The sequence below is a fragment of the Oryx dammah genome, unplaced genomic scaffold, assembly GCF_014754425.2.
Source record: "Oryx dammah isolate SB20612 unplaced genomic scaffold, SCBI_Odam_1.1 HiC_scaffold_13, whole genome shotgun sequence".
Taxonomy (NCBI): domain Eukaryota; kingdom Metazoa; phylum Chordata; class Mammalia; order Artiodactyla; family Bovidae; genus Oryx; species Oryx dammah.
The window spans coordinates 7,254,420-7,264,916 of record NW_024070197.1 but is presented as its reverse complement, the minus strand read 5'-3'; the positions used below and the strand labels follow the sequence as shown (position 1 = coordinate 7,264,916).

The 10,497-nt window shown below is 45.9% G+C and overlaps 1 long non-coding RNA gene across 1 annotated transcript; it reads right to left on the bottom strand.

Annotated features, from left to right (window-relative positions):
* Positions 1-1,474: 1,474 nt before the first annotated feature.
* On the bottom strand, positions 1,475-7,727 carry LOC120872076. Its single transcript, XR_005723153.1, has 3 exons — positions 7,574-7,727; positions 5,211-5,302; positions 1,475-1,779 (listed from the first exon to the last, which is right to left on the bottom strand). It is a non-coding gene; the product is annotated as an uncharacterized LOC120872076 (long non-coding RNA).
* Between the last annotated feature and the right edge of the window lie 2,770 nt (positions 7,728-10,497).

Below are 10,497 nucleotides of genomic sequence, written 5' to 3'. Positions count from 1 at the left end.
TCCCTGGTGGTCCAGCAGTTAAGAATCCACCTTGCAATGTAGGAGACATGGGTTCAATCCCTGGTCCTGGAACTAAGATTCCACATGTCATGGAGCAAATAAGCCCAACAACTACTGAGCCCATGCTCTAGAGGCCAGGAGCTGCAAATACTGAGCCTGTGTGCCCTAGAGCCTGTGCTCCATAACTAGAGAAGCCACTGCAATGACAAGGCTGCACACCACAAGGAAGAGTAGCCCCTGCCCACCACAACTAGAGAAAAGCCCTTGTGTGGAAATGAAGACCAAGTGCAGTCATAAAGAAAGAAAGAAACCAAAGAAGAAAGAGGACCCCTTATAACCAGCCCTCCCAGAACCCCACAAGATCAAAGTACACAAGTCTGTCATAGGCCATGATTAAGATTTTGCCTTGGTCTTTGCCCAAGAGGACCACTGCTGGATACTGGAAGGGTGAACTGAGTGGAAGGAAAAAAATTTTTCCTTTGAGAGCTCACAGGAAATAAACATTTGTTTGCCCATAGAACTTTTCCACTTCTGGAAAGTTTCCCAACATTATTAACGGTGTGGCTTCCTCTCTGCCCTTCTGAGGTCTTCCTGGTGTTCATGCCTTTGATACGTCCCCACGCATTCACTTTTTTCACCTTGTTCTCCATGTTCTGGGGCTCTCTAGCTTACTCCAAAATGGAAATAATATTCAGGTCAAAAAGAGAGTTTTCTGCTTAGAAGAGTGGAACATTAATGGGCTGTGGATTTTCTAGAGTACACCACTAGTCCTTTTTTCTTCTAAGGAGAGAGGACATCAGCATGCCTAGAAAAATATTTTGGGACTTCCCTGGTGGTCCAGTGGCTAAAATTCTGCACTCCCAATGCAGGGGACCCAGGTTTGATCCTGGTCAGGCAACTAGATCCCACATGCTACAACTAAAATCCTGCATGCCACAGCCAAGACCCAGCTCAGCCAAATAAATATTAAGAGGAAACGGGAAATATATCTGTTCCCGACTGTCTCTTTCTGAATGTTTAAGGAGTATTTTTTAAAAAGATACCTAGCTGTCTTCCAAGAACTACCAAATCAAAAGTACAGGGTAAGAGTGGGTACAGAATCAGTTATTTTTAGAAGTTTGCCATAAGATTTTGTTTTTACTCATCTTCTGGAGCCATTACTAATCTAGTATGGAGGGCTTCCCTAGTGGCTCAGTGGTAAAGAATCCACGTGCCAACGCAAGAGACACGGGTTCAATCCCTGGTCTGGGAAGATCCCACATGCTATGGAGTAACTAAGCCCGTGCACCACAATTACTGAGCCTGCACTCCAGAACCCGGGGAACCACAACAACTAAGCCCACGTGCCACAACTACTGAAGCCTGTGCACCTAGGGCCTGTGCTCCACAAGAGAGAAGCCACCACAGTGAGAAGCCCTTGCACCACAAATAGAGGAAAGCACATGCAGCAACAAAGACTCAGCAAAGCCAAAAATTATATAAATACATTTTTTAAAAATCTAGTGTGGAGTATGTGATCATCTAAAGAAAGGGGAAGGTTCAACTCTGTTTCACTTCAGAGTCAGCCCAGCTTCAGGCTTAGCCAAGCAAGGCAGGGGTTCCCCAGAGACTCACTGGGGCAGATCCTGACTCCTGGAGGGAAGTGATCCTCACCTACAGAGAGCAGGTTCCTGAGGGTCTCCACCATCGCGTCTCTGTACAAGGCCCTCTGAGCAGGGTCCAGGCATTCCACTCCTCCTGAGAGAATTCGATGGCCACATCCTTGAAGGTCAACTGTGCCTGAAATGAAAAAACACATTTTCACTGAGGGACCAGGTGAAGAGTTCTTATCTTCACACAAGATGTGAATAGGAAAGAGGCAGTAAGGATTGACTCAGTTGAGGTGATGGATCATTTTGAGTAAGGTTATTGTGAGTAACTATTTGTCCCTAATTTTATGGTGCTTCCCTGGTGGCTCAGACAGTAAAAAATGTCTCCAGTGTGGGAGACCTGGGTTTGATCCCTGGGTCGGGAAGATACCCTGGAGAAGCGAAAGGCTACCTACTCTGGTATTCTTGCCTGGGGAATTCCATGGACAGAAGAGCCTGGCAGACTACAGTCCATGGGGTTGTAGAGTCGGACATGACTGAGTGACTAACACTTTCACTTTTTCAGTTTTATTATATTTTTCCAGCAAAAAATATCAAATCCACTGAATCACTATAGATTTCCCATTTGTGAGGACAATAAAAGAAGTACACAGATGAAAATTATCCAACACAGGATTGTTCATATGGAGAAGATACAGGTTATGTTTTACACACTACATGATATTCAGTACCTGGAGGAGCCAGAGCATGAACAGTGTCTTCAAGCATGACAGGATCCATATATATGCAGAATCAGGGGCCACATATATGCAGAAACATAAATCTGTCCATTTAACTCAGGTATTTGAAAAGTGTTACTCAGTCATGTCCTACTCTTTGTGACCTCATGGACTGTAGCCCCCCAGGCACCTCTCTGCATGGGATTTTCCAGGCAAGAATACTAGAGTAGGTAGCCATTCCCTCCTCCAGGGGATCTTCCTGATCCAGGGATCGAACCCAGTTCTCCTGCATTGCAGGCAGATTCTGTATCACCTGAGCCACCAGGGAAGTCATTAACAAAAGTCAGCTGGAGTTTACTCCACTAATTTTAAAAAATGATTCAATATTAAGGAAGTGTACTAATGTTGTATATTAATCTAGCAGATTCAATGAAAAGAAAAAAGAACTTATCACAGCAATAGACCTTTGAAGAAATACTGGATGATTTAGGGATAAGCAACAAAGTCCTACTATAGAGCACAGGGAACTCTACTCAGTATCCTGTGATAAATCATAATGGAAAAATATGAAAAGAAATAGAGATAATTTTAAACAGGAAAGATTAGAACTGTATGGAAGACAGTGTTTTTAAATTATGCCAGGCGAGGCTTTCTCAAGCAAGATCAGAAAGCACAGGGCAGGAACGAAAGATCTGTGTTTCACTGCAAAGACATGGTTGGAGAAGGCAATGGCAACCCACTCCAGTACTCTTGCCTGGAAAATCCCATGGATGGAGGAGCCTGGTAGGCTATAGTCCATTTGGTCCCGAAGAGTCGGACACGACTGAGCGACTTCACCTTCACTTTTCATTTTCATGTATTGGAGAAGGAAATGGCAACCCACTCCAGTATTCTTGCCTGAAGAATCCCAGGGACGGGGGAGCCTGGTGGGCTGCCATCTATGGGGTCACACAGAGTCGGACATGACTGAAGCAACTTAGCAGCAGCAGCAGCAAAGACATGCTAAACTAGGAAAGACACCAGGGCATGTATAAAGAATTCAACTACAAAACATAGCTTTTTAAAAGATATCAAAAAAAAAAAAAGCTATCAAAAGAGAACTGAGCAAAGTATGAAAATCATGTTTTATTTCCATAAAAGCATGAAACTGACTCACAAGTAGTTGGAAAACAGAGATACAAAGGATTGTGATTTTTCCCCCAAATTTTCAAAAGACGAAAAGATTACAGCATCAAGCTTTGCTTACATTGAAGGCAATCTCACAGGTTGGCAGTGGGGATGGAACCTTTGCAGCTTTAGGGGAGGACATCTGACAAAATCTATCCAAATATGAAATGCGCCATTCTTTTTTTTTTTTTTGCTGTGCTGGGTTTTCACTGCTGCACAGGCTTTTCTCTAGTTGTGGTGAGTAGGGGCTACTCTCCAGTTGCAGTGCACAGGCATCTTATTGTGATGGCTTCTTTTGTTTAGAAGCACAGGCTCTAGGGTTCATGGGTTCAGTAGTAGCAGCTCCCAGGCTCCAGAGCACAGGCTCAATAGTTGCATTGCACGGGCTTAGTTGCTCCAAGGCATGTGGGATCTTCCTGGATCAGGGATCAGTCCCGTGTCTCCTGAATTGGCAGGCAGATTCTTTACCACTGGGCCACCAGGGCAGCCCAAAATGTGCCATTCTTGTCCAGCAGTCACATGTTAAGACGCCCAAGAAATCCTCAGACCTCTGCTGAAAAGTCAGTAGGCTCAGAGGTAGCCACTGACACATTCTCTATGTCAGCAAAAAACTGCAAAGGTCTCTTGTGTCTTCATTAGAGAATGTCCCGGTAAAGATCAAGGCGTATCTGTGTTTATTAATGTGAAAACCACTTCCAGCCACATGCTGTGATCATTTTTTAAATGTGCATAATAAAGGATTACCACAAACATGCCTTGAATAATTTTTCCTAAAAATCTCATAACGATGTGAAATGCAGTGTTACAAGATTTGAGCTGAGTCTTGCCACAAAACTGACAACAGTGGTTCTTCAATAAGACATGAGGCATGGTGACAGAGAAGAAGATGCCTCACATCTTAGCACCTAAGCCTCTGCTTTGTTGGAATTTTGACCACAAAAATATAAATAAATAAATACCTCACATGATCTTAAAAGAAAATTTAATAATTTATTAATAATGGTGGAGCCAGACTTTGGCTATAGCCTCTCTGATGACAAAGATAAAGTTCTGTGCTCCGCTGTCTTTGTTTTTTACCTAAAACACCTGCTAGGAGGCAGTCCTTGCAGGAATACTATTATCCCTGTGGGATGAATGTACTGAGAATAATTTTTTAAAACCTCCTGTTAGATACTTAGACTGACTCCATATTTTAAAACCAACTATCGAATGAAGCATCCTGAATCCCTAATGTCTGTTTCTGAACTTTCTTCTGCATTCTGAATCATTAATATTTTGAAACCAAAAACACCACGATTCATTTGCTTAGCTTTGAATGCATTATTAAATCAGGCAGAGCTGGTTTCCTTTTATCACTTTTCTTTTCCAGAATTTTCCAACCATTCCTACACATTAGAATGTGACTTCCATCCTGGTTGACAGAGAGCAGACAGCGCATCCAGATGGGCCCTAAGCAATCCCTGCTGCCCAACAGCACTGAGACGCTGTCTCCAACACGTGGGTGTGAAGCCCTGCCCAGGACGGTGCCCAGGGGAGCCTCCTCACAAGGCTAGGTCACCAGGTCATGGGGAGACGGGATCTAAGTGGAGATGACAGGCCCTGAGGGAAGGCCCCAGGTGAGTGTGCACGTACAGGACTCAAGACAGGACACTTCAGAGTCAGACACGATTTGTGAGTCCAGAGAAGGGCATTTCAGGAAGGACAGACTGAGAATCCACTGAGAATATGACCTTACCTGAGAAAGAGCCATGCCTGACTCCTGTTCTTTCTTCTTCCTCCTCTTCTAGGTTTCTTCCTCAGGCAAAGACTGGTCTTGAGAAGACAGTCCTGAGTGTCAAGAATATGCCGTTTAGTGCTTGGGATCAACACACCCCCTTCAAACATACACACAGGAAGGACCTTACCACGTGGAACAGACAGTCCTCTGTGCCCACTGTCTCAGGAGGGACTCAGGACAGTCAACTCCCTCAGAGTCCCAACACGGGAGCTTTCTCACACTTTCCCTCAGATAATGCTACCCTCCTGGTGAGGAGTGGCAGAAGAATGCCATCCTGTCCTGACTCACAGCCCCTTCAGGTTCGTGCCCAGAGACCTGCCCCAGCACCTTCCCACCAATGAAAACCCCTAGCACCTGACCCCAGTCCCCTAGACACTCCTACAAGCTCCCAGTGGGCCCCCCACAATATTACAGGATAGATACCCCTACTGAGTGCACACTCTGCCATAGGATCCCACAGCACGTCCCAAATGTCAATAGCTTTTGTTCCGGCAGGAGGACACCCACCAACCCAGGATCCCATATATTCCTTCTTGGACTGTGTGTGTTAGTCACTCAATCATGTTGGACTCTTTCTGACCCCATAGACTGGAGTTTGCCAGGCTCCTCTGCCCATGGAGATTCTCCAGGCAAGAATCCTGGAGTGGGTTGCCACGCCCTCCTCCAGGGGATCTTCCCGACCCAGGGATCAAAGCTGGGTCTCCCACATTGCAGGCAGATTCTTTACTGTCCGAGCCATCAGGAAAGCCCTCCTTCTTGGAGACCCCACCCTAAAGTCAGGCACAGCCACAACATCCTGATGCAAGAGTAATGTCTCTAACAATCCCCGTTTTCCACGAAGACTCTAATATCTTCCATCTTGGAAACATTTCTAAGAAGTCATCTGTTTCCTGCAGAACCCACATGACAGTAAAGCTTGGGCAGTATAATGAGATCCACCCACTTAAAACATAGCAGATTACCCCCAAAATGGTCTGCGAAATTCTTCCCTTTAACCTCTTATGGGTCAATGGTCCTCACACTCATTAGAGACCCCACAGAGGTTACTACATAGAATAAACTTCCTCAGTCTGCCTCACAATTCAGACACGAACTCCTCCACAGCCAGGAGTTTGGCTGCCGATGGCTCACAACTCAGTCCTGCCTTAAAAACGGGACTCAGCCACAGGGAGTGGCCTCCACAACATCACAGCACCTCGCTGGACAAGACAATGTCTGGTCAGCCCCGGATGGGAAGGCTTGTATCTTCCCTCAAATTAGACCAGTCCTGGAGGGTCACTCCATCTCCGGAGCCCCCTTCTGTAAAGTCCTACAGTGGAGTCTGGATTCTCGTCCTGAGGGCAAAGGCAAGACAAGGAAGGATGGAAGGGATTAATACCAGAGAATTCGTCTCTGGTCTGTTTACCCCTCTGCTTTCCCTGTCGCCTCTTTCCCCCTCTTTCTGTCCCAGGACCACTCTCTCTGTTGTCCAGGGCACCGATGCTTTTATTTCCCCCTCATTCTCTCAGTTCCAGGTACCTGCCCCTTGCGGTTCCCACATCTACCCTGATCAAAGTCTCTCTCACCCAGTTTGCTTCCCTTTGTCTTTTTGGAAGAGCCTTTCTATCTAGGTTTCTTCTGACTCACTCTTTTATTCTGACTGTATCTCCACATCCACCTGGTCCATCGTCTATTTCAGCCTCTCTTTTTCACTCTTCCTTTCTCTGTCGGTCTTTCTCATCCCCTACCCTGTACATTCACAGGTACGGAAGAGATAGGGAGATGTCCTCTACCCACGAAATGCATTTTCCAGTGGGGCTTCGGGAATGTAAACACACCATGACAAGCACAGACAGTGGAATGCATTTTGTGCAGAAGAAACACAAAGAATGTAACCAAATGGGTGCGTGTCACCTCTTCCAGCGCGTGGGGCAGAGAACTCCATGGCGGTGAGTGCAAAGTGCAAAGGATGACTACGGAGGGGAGGGGCCGACTCCTGAGGCTATGTAGACAGGGAGGCTGTCGGGAGAGGGGTGATGTCTGCACGACCCGGAGGCAGAGAAGATGTGGCCTCCGGGTATACACGACCTAGCGGCAGACGAGAATCCACCCCGGGAGTGAGAGCTTTGCACAGCGAGGCTGAGAGAGAAAGAGAGGATCGGAGCCTGTGGAAGTCACTGCAGGCACTTCAAGCAGGCAAAAGGCGTCACCTGGACCCAAGGCTGAAAGACCAGTGCGGAGACCCGCTTTATAGAGCGATTTTAACTCGAAATAGACTAGGACCTCCGATCCGCCGCGGAGTTGTCAGGCCTTGAATGTCTCGTGATGCTGCCGGGACTTACCGAGGGCGGACGAGTGGATAAAGGGGATCTTAACGTACATGACGACGCCTGAACCTTGGATGTGGCGGATCGGGGTCGTGAGGGGCGTCGAAAATACCAAGTCGTGACAGAAAAACCAAGGGCTGCACCCCTCCCTCCGCTTCCGGGTTTGCGGGAAATTGCGCCTGCGCAGGCGGAGCGAGGGCGGGGCCGGTGAGGGGCGGGGCGTGGGCGGTGGCAGGGACCGAACTGAAAGGAAGAGGGGCGGGGCTTGGTGGGGGCGGGGCCGACTGGGCGGGGCCTAGAGGAATCAGGATCCGGCTTCTGTCCCAGTTTTTCTGCCCAGCAGGGCATGATCCTCTTCTTCAGAATTTTCTTTCTTTATTTTTTAAAATTTATTTATTTATTTTCGGCTGTTCTGGGTGTTCCTTGCTGGGCTAGGGGATCTCCTTACAGTGGCTTCTCTTGTTGTGGAGCACGGGCTCTAGGCGCCTGGCTTCAGTATTTGCAGCACTCAGGCTCAGTAGTTGTGGTGCACTTGGGTTTAGTTGCTCCGCGGCAAGTGAGATCTTGCTGCATCAGGAAAGTCCCTTCGGTGTCCCATGAACCCTACCACTTCTTTGCTATTTTAAGTTAATGTTTCATCAATGATGGAGAAGGAAATTGCAACCCACTCCAGTATTCTTGCCTGGAGAATCCCATGGATGGAGGAACCTGGTAGGCTACAGTCCATAGGGGTCGCAAAGAGTCGGACACCACTGAGTGACTTCACTTTCGGCCACTTAAGAGATATTTTACTCTTAAGTTGAAAATGGCTTAAGTCAACGCTCTTTTGCAAGCGGGTAGTGTTGACATCATCCTACAACTCAGAAGTCCTATCCACAAAGGTAGTAGAGGAAGGAAACAGTTTTACTATTAAATAAGTATTAAACCAGAAAGTGATGTCCATCACAGGCAATCTGCTAAGAGACTGCAGACTGAAAGTCCTAACCTGTAATATTAGATAAGCAGATACAAGTGTTTACATACTTGTTCTCAAGATAAACAATAACTCATTCTCAGATAAGAAGATGTGATAGCATCATTTGTCACAAAAAGTTCATCCTAACTTCACCAGGTAATTGGACTAACGTTAGTCCAATTAGTGTTAGCTAATTATCTTTATCCAGAGGAAAAACAAACTTCTCCTATCTTTATGACAGGAGAGAGTTCTGCAGCATGGAACAAGGCACCTGCTAAGTTAGGTTCTTGTTCAGTTGCTAACTTGTATCCAATTCTTTGTGACCCCATGGACTGTAGCCCACAAGGCTCTGCTGTCCATGGAATTTCCCAGGCAAGAATACTGGAGTGGGTTGCCATTTCCTTTTCCAGGGGATCTTCCCCTCCCAGGGATCGAACTGGAGTCTCCTGCATTGGCAGGCAGATTCTTTACTGCTGAGCTACCTGAGAAGCCCAAGTTAAGTTCTTACCCTTATGCAGAAACCGGCAGGTAAGTTTGCTATCTCCTTTGATGTTTACCTTTCAGAGAGATGGCTTCCAGATCCTTGAAATATTCCTGGGTTGCAAAATTGACAAGAGCCTTGTTTAGCTTTTTTTAAGGTTGTATATACATTTCAAGGAAGCAGGAAAAGAACTTACAAATTTCTAAAGGAGATGCTCTAAGAAAAGGGGGGGAGATAGTCTCTTCTCTTATTCTCAACAAAGAAAATTAAGCCAGGTTTGTTTTTTTGTTGTTGTTATTATTTTTAGTTTGTGTTTGTCCTTGGAGAAACAGCATGCATTCATACATTAAGGCATTATTTTTTGAACATCTACTATAGGTTCACAAGAATGGTAGCATGCCCTCTGTCTCATGACTGTGCTGGGAACCTCACATGAATTATGTGATTCAATCCTTATAATACTGTGGGAGTTGAGTGTTATATGGCTATCTTCCCTAGGAGGATTTGGGTGCTGGGCTGTGCCTTTCTTGAAGATAGAGATTCCTATGCCTCTTCAGTTTCCCTGTCACTGATCATTAAAATGATCTTACATGTGATGGCAGCTCACTCAGTATACATGGAAGAGAGGAAGGCAAAAAGAATGGTGGGATTAGGACTTTTCTGGTGGCGAAGTGGATAAGAATCTGCCTACCAATGCAGGAGGGGCTTCCCTGGTGGCCAGTGCAGGAAATGTGGTTCCAACTCTGGTCTGGAAGACCCCACATGCCTTGGAGCAATTAAGCCTGTGTACCACAGCTACTGAGCCTGTGCTCCACAACAATAGAAGCCACCACAATGAGAAGTCTTCACACCACAACAAAAAGTAGCCCCTACTCACCATAACTAGAGAAAGCCTGAGCAAAAGCAACAAATACCCAGCACTACCACACAATAAATAAATAAATACATTAAAAAAAAAAAGAATGGTGGGATTAGTCATTCTGAGTGATCTTCAGATGCTTTGTCCATTTGTGTTCACATATTTTGTTTTAAACTTGTGAAACAACCAATGGGCCCCTAAGAGTCGGAGACATGATGCTTCGAGTAATTCTCTAAGTACAAGTTATAAACAAAAAAGCAAATAAACTTACCAACCTTTAAGTTCTTTGCTCCCTTCTGTGTGTGTCCAGGTTTCCAGAAACTGGGAATTCTGAGTCCAGTTCCAGGTTAGCAGCAGAAGTCGCCCTAAACTGAGTTCCCCTCTAAGTAGTTGTGAGAAGGGAGGATCTGAGGACACGTAGAGGATTGGAGAGATTAAAGAGGTAAATTCGTTTCTAAGTTATTTTAGAGGGTACCTCTATTTCTGTGAAGAAAGCTGAGCGCCGAAGATTTGATGCTTTTGAACTGTGGTGTTGGAGAAGACTCTTGAGAGTCCCTTGGACTGCAAGGAGATCCAACCAGTCCATTCTGAAGGAGACCAGATCTGGGATTTCTTTGGAAGGAATGATGCTAAAGCTGAAACTC